Below are 12387 nucleotides of genomic sequence, written 5' to 3'. Positions count from 1 at the left end.
CTTGTGATATTTGTGTGAGAGGAGCTATCGAATACTTTTTACCCTTCCCGTTAATGTAGACCTTACTAGGCCTAACTTCAGTGTTCTGCAAACTGTAGTTGCCTGTAAACCTTAAAGCAAAACCAGGTTGTATTACTTGTTTTGGCTGGTTTTGATTTGGAACAGGGACCTAATGGGAACTTCAGTAAGACAACCTTATTCTTTTCTTCTTTTCCTTTTAAAAGGCACTAGTGGAAGTTTGGAAAAGTGGTGAATGTGTATAGCCTTTAAATTGTAAAGATTTCTGATTGTAGTTGCAATGAAAACACAGTTTTTGAGTGTGTCTGTACAGAATTCTGAGTCTTTGAAATTGGTTTCAATTAAAAAACTGGAGGAAATGCTATGAAATGATGTTTTAGAGCCGTGTCAATGATCACACATGTCAGACAAAAGACCAAAACGATGTCTTACATGACCCAAAATGATCTGTGCAACAAAACACATTTTCTGGCTTCTGCTGAGCTTCAGCTTCTTGCAGTCCCAGGGCTTAACTTTTATACACGAGCTCTCATGCCATACTGTGCATGTTGACTGCCTCTTGCAAGTCAGGGTGAGGCAGATGGCACTATTTCACCTGTGTTTTCATGACAATCCTGTGCTTGAGCAACTCTTTCAGAAATGCAGTGATGTGTAGGAACTCCACTGTCCCAGACACAGTGGTGTGCTATCCAGAAGTCCTTTCATGTATAGCTGTTGTGTAGAACTTTGGGAGTTATTTTGTGTTTTACTCGGTTGGTTTGGGGTTTTTTTAATATGGAAAATAATTATTCCTCATAAAATCTCTGGAACCAATCAGTATTGTGGGCTATTTTGATTTTGAGACACTTTCATAATAAACATAAGTATTAGGAATGTAGTGTCGGTTTTCTTCTCTTTTCTATGAAATGCAAACAACGTTTTCCTTTGTTTTAGCGCAAAGATTTTATCCACACTGCAGACTCCAGCATTTTTAGAGCAGATCCAAGCATGTCTTTGCTGAGTTCGTCACAGCAGTATTTTATGTTATTTCGTGTATGAAACTTTTTCTGGCGGTAAGCGTTAGAAGGACAGGTTCTCTCTATAGAAATTGGACACCCACAAGGCTATGGGCCTGGATGGGATTCACCCCAGAGTAATGAAGGAACTGGCAAATGAACTTGCCAAACCACTCTCTATTATCTACCGTCAGTCCTGGTAACTGGAGAAGTTCCAGCTGACTGGAAATTAGCAAATGTAACACCCATCTGCAAGAAGGGTCGGAAGGATGATCCAGGGAACTATAGGCCTGTCAGCCTGACCTCGGTTCCAGGCAAGGTGATGGAACAGATCATCCTGAGTGCCATTACACGGCATGTGCAGGACAATCGGGGCATCAGGGCCAGCCAACATGGATTCATGAAAGGCAGGTCCTGCTTGACCAACCTGATCTCCTTCTATGACAAAGTGACCCACTTAGTAGATGAGGGCAGGGCTGTGGATGTAGTCTATCGAGACTTCAGTAAGGCATTCGACACTGTCTCCCACAGCATCCTCCTAGACAAACTGGCTGCCCGGGGCTTGGATGGGTGGACTCTTCAATGGGTTAAAAACTGGCTGGATGGCCGAGCCCAGAGAGTGGTGGTGAATGGGGCAAAGTCCAACTGGTGGCCAGTCACTAGCGGTGTTCCCCAGGGCTCAGTTCTGGGGCCGGTGCTGTTCAATATCTTTATAGATGATCTAGACGTAGGGATTGAGCGCACCCTCAGTAAATTTGCAGATGACACCGAGCTGGGTGGGAGTGTCAATTTGCTGGAGGGTAGGAAGGCCCTACAGAGGGATCTGGACAGGTTAGATAGATGGGCTGAGACCAACAGCATGAGGTTCAACAAGAACAAGTGCCCGGTCTTACACTTTGGCCACAACAACCCCATGCAGCGCTACAGGCTGGGGGAAGAGTGGTTAGAAAGCGGCCCGGTGGAAAGAGACCTGGGGGTGCTGATCGACAGCTGGCTAAACGTGAGCCAGCAGTGTGCCCAGGTGGCCAAGAAGGCCAATGGCGTCTTGGCCTCTATTAGGAATAGTGTAGCCGGCCGGTCTAGGGAAGTGATCGTCCCTCTGTACTCGGCACTGGTGAGGCCGCACCTTGAATACTGTGTTCAGTTCTGGGCCCCGCACTTCAAGAAAGATGTTGAGGTGTTGGAGCGAGTCCAGAGGAGGGCGACCAAGCTGATGAAGGGTCTGGAGGGTCTGACCTACGAGGAATGGCTGAGGGAGCTGGGGTTGTTTAGCCTGGAGAAGAGGAGGCTCCGAGGTGACCTTATTGCAGTCTACAACTCCCTGAAGGGAGGTTGCAGTGAAGTGGGAGTCGGCCTCTTCTCCCAGGCAACTAGCGATAGGACAAAAGGTCATAGCCTCAAGCTTTGCCAGGGGAGGTTCAGGTTGGACATTAGGAAGAATTTCTTCTCAGAAAGGGTCATTAGACATTGGAAGGGGCTGCCCAGGGCGGTGGTGGAGTCACCATCTCTGGATGTGTTTAAGAAAAGACTGGACATGGCACTTAGTGCCATGGTCTAGTTGACATGGTGGTGTTAGGGCAATGGTTGGACTTGATGATCCCTGAGGTCTTTTCCAACCTGGTTGATTCTGTGATTCTGTGAAATTAAAATATTATTATTTTAAAAAATACATTTTGCTAGGATTTCAAAAGTAAAAATTTGCATGTTAATAATTTCTGAATGTCCATCTGGACCCACTTTGGAAAAACTGTCTTTTTTCAGTCTAGAGTCAGAGTTTCTTAAAAGCAGATGTTCATTCAGATGTTCCCAGCTAAACTGTCAGTCAGCAAAGCACCACCTACTAACCACTTCTGGAAGTGAGAAAAGGGCCACTTTGTACAGTGGTTCTCCTGAGAAAAAGCTGCAGCTCTTAATTTTGCCAAGAAAGCTGCATCTTTCAGACCTCTACCATCAGAGTAGACCAAATCTGCTTGCTTATTTATGGTAGGATTCTGTGGTTTTTTGCTACTTTTAAAAGGAAGAGGGGTAAAGGGTTTTGCTTTTTTTTTTAAACAAGGAGCTTTCTATGTGTAGCAATGCACTGAGCTGCAGTTGCTTTAATATGCTCACCAAAGTAAAGCCGACAAAATACCATTGTCAGGCAGGCTCTGGTGCGGCATTAGAAGATGATGAGGAAGTACTTAGAAATGGGATGAATGAAAACATTCTTACAGCTTCAGCAGAAAATTGGGGCAACAGTTCTCATAACACAAATACCGATTATATAGGAATCTCCACACATCAGTTGAAGTTTTGCCTCTGGAAGAGAAGTAAGCCTGGGGATTTGCATTGTGTAAAGAACTAATTACTGTCGTTGTTAATATGTCTACATGATAATATGTAGAGAGAATCTTGTAGTGCATTTAATATGTCGTTTAAATTCTTGGTTATTGAAGAGATTCATGAAGAGATTTAATTGTGTCGAAATTTGTGCAGTTTTATGTCTAATGTCTTTTTCTTCCCATTCCACGTATACCCCTCGACTTACATAGCGCAAGGGAGAGCCGCTGTGTACAGCAAATGTCTCAGGATAATGTGAAAAAGAACAAGAATTTTTTGATGTGCTGCCTGTAAGTCTATAAAGATCCCTCTGTACAAGAAACACAGTGGTTCTCGGAAGAAGACAGGAAGTCTGTGCTGCTTTAGAAGAGCTAGAAGGCGGTGATGGAAGGTGAGTGGAAGGAATCCAAATGTGTAACTGTGCCAGATGGGCAAGTTGCCACGTGACTTGGTAGCTCATCATGCTGTGATGGACAGAGGCTGGGAGCTTGTGTGGAGGGATTCCCGCTCCATGCCATTCGTCCTGGCTCTGCTAGTGTGGGTAGAGGGTTGCTGTTTCCTTAATTTATGCTGGTTTTTTGGTCGTCTTTGTGCCCCGTTCTGCAGGATGCTAGTCCTGCCCCTTGACAGATTTTACACTGCCTACCCTTGTCAGTGCATTACCTTCTTAAGAGGATTTCACAGAGCATGATGACAGTTTGTGCTCAGGTAACAGAGGAGTCCAGGATGGTTGTAATATGGTCATCATAGCCTGTTTTCACAGAGTTCCCTTGCTGGGGAATTTTAAAATGTGAACACACTCAAAAAGTATGAGAGATACCAAATGAACATTGGTATGTATAATAGGTATGAAGCTGGACTGCAAGCTGTGCAAACTTGCATATCCAGACTTCTCACCGGTGACTGCCCTCCCCCCTGGACTATAAAATCCAGAGATCGCATCTCTGTGAAAATTCCAATAATCCAAAACCTATTTGTGCAAAGCAAATGAATAAAACAATGACTATGTGTTAACTAGGCAGAATAATGGTGTACCTAAGGCACGTGCTGTGCCAGGCCTGACTCTGCAGAGCTCTGCCAGTAGAAGACAACAGTGCCCACTGGAGGCCTCTCCACCACGCAGTGCAAGGGGGAGCAAGGGTTAAGGCTCACATGCCTTCTGTCTTGTACCTTAGAAAGCAGCTTTATTGCTATAGGATAAAACACGCTTGAGGAAAGTGTTTTACACCTGTCTTCTTTGGCCCTGAGTGTGCTAGGCCATTGATGATTCTTGTAGAGGGATTGCTCAAATGCAGAGTTGTGTGCAACACTGAGGTGTTTGTAAGGTTCTGACTTTCAAATGTAATTGTTTAGATGTGACACAGAACCGTTAGCTTTTAGTCACTGTAAAGGGCAATAGAAAATCAAGTATTACAAGATAGTTGAGTGTTGTAGTTTTTATCTGTAGGGCACCATGACCAAATTGTAATGTTAGTGCTATAGTTCGCTAATTAGATGAAAAAATAACGTACTTTTTGAAGCTACTTGCTGGCAACATTTACATTCCCAAATTAATACCCTTTCCTAAACATCTGAAAAACACCATTGTACATCTGATATTTTTTAAAAACTTCAAAATGTAAGGTCCTTTCCCTAGAAAATACTATGCAAGTTATTTTTCACTCACTGCAAAATAAGATTGAGTAAGGCTGTCATACAACTGCATAACAGTAGCATTTCTTGCCATATTTAGGCAACTTTTTGCAATCTCCCTACATGAAAAAATAATCCAGAAATTCAGAGGTGGAATGTGATCCTTAATTAAAATTGCATCAGCTCCCTCCTGCATTAACCTAACAACTTTCTATCCTGTTTCTGGGCTTGTTTAAAGATCACCTCCTCGTTTAAGTCCCAGTAATAGTAATTTTAATTACTGTTGCTCTACTAAGGTATCTTTGAAAGAGCTGCTTCCTGCCAGAAAGGCTTGCTATTTTACAGCTATATTTGTGTATTCTCTCATCTGATTTTAATTTAAACTTAATTCAGCCAAAGCATTTAGATGTTACTGTATCTCATTTTTAGATGCAGTTTCTCACTAACAATCTCCAAGTGAGATCAGCGGCCATAGCTGTTATTTTATGGGACAACCTACTCCATATGCCAGCTCCAGAAAAGGATTTGCATGTTAGTAGTCTAGATCACTTAAAATGTGGGTCCAGTGTTTGGTCCTTCAGCAATGTTGAGGAAGTGATGACCTGAGTTGTGGTACCCGCTGGACCAGGTGGATGTAAAAAGCAGCTGGGACTGCTGTCCAGTCTAGATCAGCTTCCTCTTCACATAAACTTCTTTAAACAGCTGTTCCCCTTTCATAGCAATTTCCTACTAATTGAATCAATTTTTTCAAAGAAACTAATTTTATCAAATAAAGAGCATGTGAACCATTGAGATTGCTCATAGTTAAGCTGTGATGGTCTGTGCTACTCTTGCAACTAGTCCAAGCATCCAGTGCAAACCGAGCTGTTTCACATGGAAGAATTCTTATATAAGAACTCATCTGTAAGATTAGACAGGTGACTACTCTAAAATGCTAACTGTATCATTTGAAAGAGGAAAAATGGATTGCTAACAGTGACATCAGCTGCCATCTGGATAGGATTATGCACAATCAAAAGCAAGATGGGATGCAAATTTTTAATGCTTGTTCTGCACTAAACAATATAGTTGAGAAATGATAGTTGAGGGAAACTTCAGCAGGAGCAGCTGAAGAAAGTAGACCGCTTTGTCATGTAAATTGCATGAACATTGACTGTAAATTTGGTATTTTGATTCATTGTGGTGCCATTAGAGCACTTAGTAAAGGTGGTGTCTACTGTAATACAGACTGTCAGAATTATGGACTAACCTTAGAGAAGGCTGGAGCCTAAAATGACGGGTCATTGCTGCAGAGTTGCAGTTGACAGTGTTGAGGATTGCATGTCAGAAGAGGTTTTCCCCTCTTCCCTTTAGAAATGTGATTTTATCAGATGGCTTGTCTGCCTTTGCACAAAGTATAGGAAAATACAGGCCAGTAAGTCATGCTGATATGGATGGCTAATGTTAAAAGACTACAATTACCAATTTGCTGCATTGTCTTTCCATTAATGGGGCTGTGTCAGACATGGGAGTTAGACAAGCAAGTTTATCTCTTGTTAGCTTCATTTGGAAAGTTACCTATTAGTTATTTGCCTGTTTTTATTTTTAACATATGAGGTAAGCATTTACATGAATGTATTGTGCTTTAACAGCTAGTACACCACCCACGAGGTCACCTCTCTGTCACTTTGCCTATTCCTCGCTTAGCCAAAAAGTTAATATATGCAGTCTGCTCTTAAATGCCTGGAATCCTTTATGATAATTGCCATCAACATAAAGTAAGTGTAGCATGTTTCTAAATCAAAAAAATAATGATGTATAGTTGGTGTTCATTCAACAGGCCTGTTTCTTTGTCAAGCCAGTTACTCCAGCTGAAGCTTTGGTGCAGAATCCAATACTGGACAGTGAAGAAATGAGCCCACGATCCAGTAACCAGTGCAAAAGAATCCATTGAGGCAAGTCAGTGTAGACAGTTATCCATCAAACAGTCACAAAACGGGTGAGTCAATAGCAATTAGCATTGTGCAATATGCTGTGACTGAAGAGGAAGGAAATCAAATTAACACTAATAGCAACTTTAAAATATATATAAGGTCATATAAAAAACCACTACACACTTGCATGATTAAACACTATTTTTAGCATAGTCTGTCAGTCTCCCTAACAACTTTTGAACCCATTGCTCAGTTACCCCAAATTTGAAAAGGAGATTGTGTTGTAGCTATCGCTGTCCTTACAGTGTACTGAGTACCAGCAACCAAGTAAAGGAGAGAACCACAAAATCAATGCTCCACACCAGAGGATGGGTAAGCAGAGTACAACCATTGTCCTGTGGCTTGCACAGCAGCTAAGCAGAGGCTAAACTAGCATAACTCAGGAGTGGAGCTGGCTCTCATCCACGAGGGAGACTGTAAAGAAGAGCTGGGATGTTGCCGTGAAGGGAATAGCACTGTTTAAGGACAAACCCACAAATCTGTAGGAAATCAGGCTTCATTACCTCTGCTTCTGCTGGAACAACTTCTTTATAATCTCAAGATTCTAAAGGGTTCTTTGTGTATAATTGTTAGAGTGATTAGGGATAATAAGAAGGACAAAAAGAATGGAGTCTCACTGTCTGGCAATCAGAGCCATTCCCCTCAACTTTTCAGGCATACAATCCTATTCAGCAGTAAAGCCTGATGTAATTGGATTGCAACTATTGCTTTCAAAAAGATAAGAGTATTACCATAATTGTTTAGTATGGTTTATTCATACAGTTAAGAAATGTACTGTAATCTGCCTATGGGACTAAGTGATTTATGTGTGCATATGTTTGTTTTATTGGGTTTGGCAGGGCTTTTAAAAAAGTCATAAACCACTCACAAATGAGTTCACAATGATTTTATTTGTTCGCTATCCAGTATTATAATGACAGGACTAATTTAGACAATATCAAGGTACTGAATAAATTCACAAAGTTTATTGAAGCATTAGAGAAGATAGTAATATAACACAATTGGAATATGACAGAAGCACAGCATAACTTCCATGTCTTCATTAATTTTCACAAGTGTAGCCATTACTTGTTTGTTTGCTTTTTAAAATATGTCTAGCAACATCCAAGAGGGTTTATGAAAAATATCAACAAACTTGGCTTAACCACCTGCACTCTTGGTTGAGTAGGTGTGTAATAAAGCTGTTCTGTTAGCCAGGACTCTTACAGTAATTTGATTTCTTTTCAAATCTGATCTACAGCTAGCATACAAAACCCAATTGTGATTAAATGCACTTAGTACATTTGTTATTAATATTTAATATTATCTTGTCTTCCCAATAGTCCTTAAATTCACAGTGTATTTCCAATATCTAATAATTCTCCAGATTTTTACACTGTGAGATAAATTTGATGAGGTGCTGAGCACTAGCACATCAGCCATTTTCTGTATGGTCAGCATCAGTTGATGGATCACGCGTTTCAGGCTTGACCCTTGGTAGCCAAGTACAGGTCAGCAGTTTGAAAGGGAAAGCAACGTTCAGGGTTGAGCAAATTGATTTACGAATAAAGAAAAGTCTTTACTGACCTTCACTAAAATCTATGTCTGCCTTAAGATAAACCTGATCCCGCTAATAGATGGAGCACTGTCACCAAGTGGAGCGGGCTGGTTGATTGTGTGTTGTAGTCCCTGAGCTGTATATTGCTTTTAAGCTCAAGAGCTTTCCCATATGCACTTTGGGGCATTTCAGGCTGTGTTTGTACACTATCCAGTGCACTGGGGTCCCAATTACTGTATCCTAGTTGTCCTTACTATTATTGGATATTGCTGTATTGTGCAGCTTCATAACAAATAGAAAATTCCAAATTGCCACATATCCAGGCGTGTGAAATTCTGTAAGCACTAAGTGCCTTTGATAAAGGCACAAACGTTTTAAGATTTTAAGACAGATGTTCAGCTAGCATAAAGGCTGGTTTTGGGATGTCACAAGCAATTTTTACTTCATATTTTATAATAAGCGAAGAAACAAATCTGTTGTGTACACTTGCCTAGCTTTTACCTGCTTTTGGAATGCCTGGCTCTGTTTTAGAGGAAGTAAGATCTGCATCTGATTTGCCTTGGCAAATATAAGCATGTTCACTATTCAAACTCCAAAAGGAGCTGTAAGGGTTTAAATTACACACAATAAACTTTACTTCTTGCTTTAGGCGTCTGCACAGAACATTTACAACTAAGCACATCATCTTTTCTAGCAAATAATTCCTAGGAATGTAAATTCCAGTGCAGTGGTTGTCATATATTTTATGTTCTATGCATAGCAATCTTGGCAAAGTAATTTTGTTAGAAGGAATAAACCAACTACTCATGCCTGGGATGAACATGAAAAGAAAATGGCAGTAAGTCTGAGCATTTGTCTTTGTTACTCAGGGCGTGTTTCAATTTTTTTTCTCTTGTGAAGATGATGATCAAATCAGATGATAGATAAGCTACAGAGTGCATCTGAGCAATATGTATGACTTTAATGAATAAACAGCTCCATGTGAAAACATGGAAATGACCTCATGTTTCCATGTGAAAACATGGAAATGGCTGCCTACCGCCTGTTTTTGCTTCCATACAACAGCTGTAAAATACTTGGTTGATCAACCTGAAGTTCTTACTTTCCAGAGCAACTAGGAGTTGCTTGGCACAGGCAGGTGGAGAAGGACAGGAGTTTGCTTCAAAATTAATACGGTCATTCTGGATACAGGGGCGATGCCATTAGTGAGAGACAGAATGGTAGGCTTTCTAACATGGAAGGTGAGGGCTTCTGTACAAGGAAGGAAGAGGAGATACCAACAAAGTGAGGTAATATGGCAGTCGTAGCTCCTGGGAGAGAAGATAAAAGTGGGAAGTGCAGAGCTGGCTGAATGCATTTATTTTAACTACTGGCCAGTCTATTGACCTACATAAAAGTGCCTACAGCATTCTTTTGTTGGCAGAAGCGATTAATTGAAAGAAATACCTGCTGTTCAAATATCCTTGCTAGTATGGTTGAAAAGGAGGCAAAATCTGCTGATGAACAACCAGACCCAGTACTTGAAGGCAGTCTCCCAGCCTATGCCTCTGTCCCATTGTCAGTTACAGAATTCTCAAAGAGTACATGGGGTTTATGGACAGGGCACAAACTGGGGATGTATTTCATTTGAGATGTCATTACAGAAATGCCTAGTAATCTCTGCTGCCATTCTGTTCTAAAATTGTAATGTAATCAGTCGGCACATTTACCATTCTTACTGCTCTTGTTTTGTGTATAGTTGGCTGTAGCACAAGGGAAAAATCAATAGGGCATACCAAGGAAAATGAGGCATTATTTAGAAAATAGCAAATTATGCCCTACAGGGAAGAAGAAATGGAAGGTTATCTCCTTTCTGGAGCCACCATGTACAACCATGGGTTACTGTTTTTTGTTAAGATGCGCTTTAGCTATCATGTCATAGAAGACTGAGTGCATAGTCTGTGCTGTATCCAGCAGGTTGTACTGTTTGTTAAGTTTAAACAAACCAAGTGATTTAAAACACAGTTCACATCAGACTGGGCAATATTCTCAACTGTGGTAAGAGTCTCTTATCAGCATCACCAGATGTAACCATGCCTAAATGGCCAGCCAGGTTTACATATTAAGCAGATGATGAAAGGATAGGTGTAAGAGGTGGGGGAGTGGGGGTGTTTGTTTTGTTTTTTTGCCCAAGCATAAGATGATAAGTCGGGGCAGGAACAGCGAGTGCTGCTATAGTTACATAAATGAGAAGACCAATATCTGCACCCACTGCTGGTTTGGACCAACTCTGGTCTGTCCTATGGAGTACATAATGTTAGCAGCAGGAACGCATTATGTGTGTATCTCCCAGTTTAGTTGCCTTTCAAAAGGAAAGCAGTTACCAAAGTAAGTGGTGACGATCAGGCAATTCACTCCCAAGGTCCACTCCTGATCAAAAATGAAATGCTAATGGAGGTAGGTGCTGTATAAATTTAAAGTATCTCGCAGGAAAGACAGGCCTCTGTTTACAGGTGCTTTGAGAAAGGGACTTATTTTAAATAAAGAATTTTTACTTCACAGAAAATATTCTGAAGTTTTGTTTTTATTGAAAAACAATTTGGAACATTCTTCAAAAAGACATTTTAAAGGGTTATTTTCATTAATTAGGAAATGCTAGAATTCTAAATACTTTTTCACAGGGTGTTCAGTGTTGGATATTTTTACTCTTTACACTACACTTCATTTTTATGTACTTAGATTTAGTTTTCAATTAAGGTCTTTTACTTCACTAGAATTTCCAGGACTGAATTCAGTAAGATTTTATTTGAACTATGTTATATTATCCAATGAAGAGTTTTCTTTCTTGTTGCAGCTGTCCATTTAAATATTTTGTAAAAAGGAAAAGGCTTTACAAATAAGATAGAAAAAGAATATTTTTAATCAAAGCTGAGTACTGTGGCAGTAGTAGTCTTCTTGATAAGCTGCAAGATACACAAATGATTTATCTGTAACTAACTACTGTACTTCATACTTTAATACATTATACTTCAGGCTTTGCCATGTCTTAAGACTTCCAATGACAACAATAAATAGTCCTTCACTGCAACGTGCTTTATGTAATAAAGGAAAATGACTAGTCTGTTCTAAAACATACCCAATAAAACACCAAAGCTGGGCATCTTATTAGTGTTACTCATTCATCACTGCAGTTCAAGTTTCAGGCCAGCTTTTCTGCCCAGCTGGGTGTTGTAGGAAGCAGGAACCTCTGGGCTACAGCAGGTTTCTATTTCAGGCTCTCTAGGATTTCTGATGAAATCAATACAAAGTTCCCACTTGCTCCTATTAAGAGCTTTATTCAAGAATCACATGCATGTCAAACAGTTTTGTTACTAACAACAAAAGTAGGCATCCAGGCAAGAATCTGAAACAGGCAGTAAAATACATAGCTTAACAGACCAAAAGAGAAACAATTTACATGTATGAAAACAAGTGATAACACTGGGGAGTACAAGACAGGGTAAAAATTAAGATAGTGACCTGTGTCACAGGTAACTGAATTGCTGAGCTCCAGTGCATTATTTTGGTAGGTTTCAGGCCTATTCCAACCACATACAAGCCTGAAAGACACTTCTAAGCTTTTGGAAGATAGACATAAATTACAGAAAGTACTTTATTTTTAATATCTTCCTGGGGTAGCTAAACAGAGATCATTACATCATTAAGCTACTTGCTACTGGATCCAAATTTACATGTCTGGAGACATGGAGTTAAGGAAGTAGTTGATTATACTGTTGTTTGAAGAATCATCCAAAATGTCTCTAGATGACAGTGGACTAAAGTACAGTTTTCATTATTTTTCTTTATTTAAAAATCAGAGTGAGACATGGATAAATACATACTTTTACAATACAGGAAGGAAAGAAAAAAAGTGCTCTACCGCTAGAAAGGGAGG

This window comes from Nyctibius grandis, chromosome 9 (assembly GCF_013368605.1).
Source record: "Nyctibius grandis isolate bNycGra1 chromosome 9, bNycGra1.pri, whole genome shotgun sequence".
Classification (NCBI taxonomy): Eukaryota; Metazoa; Chordata; class Aves; order Nyctibiiformes; family Nyctibiidae; genus Nyctibius; species Nyctibius grandis.
The sequence above is the reverse complement of the archived record's forward strand: the minus strand, read 5'-3'. Positions refer to the sequence as shown.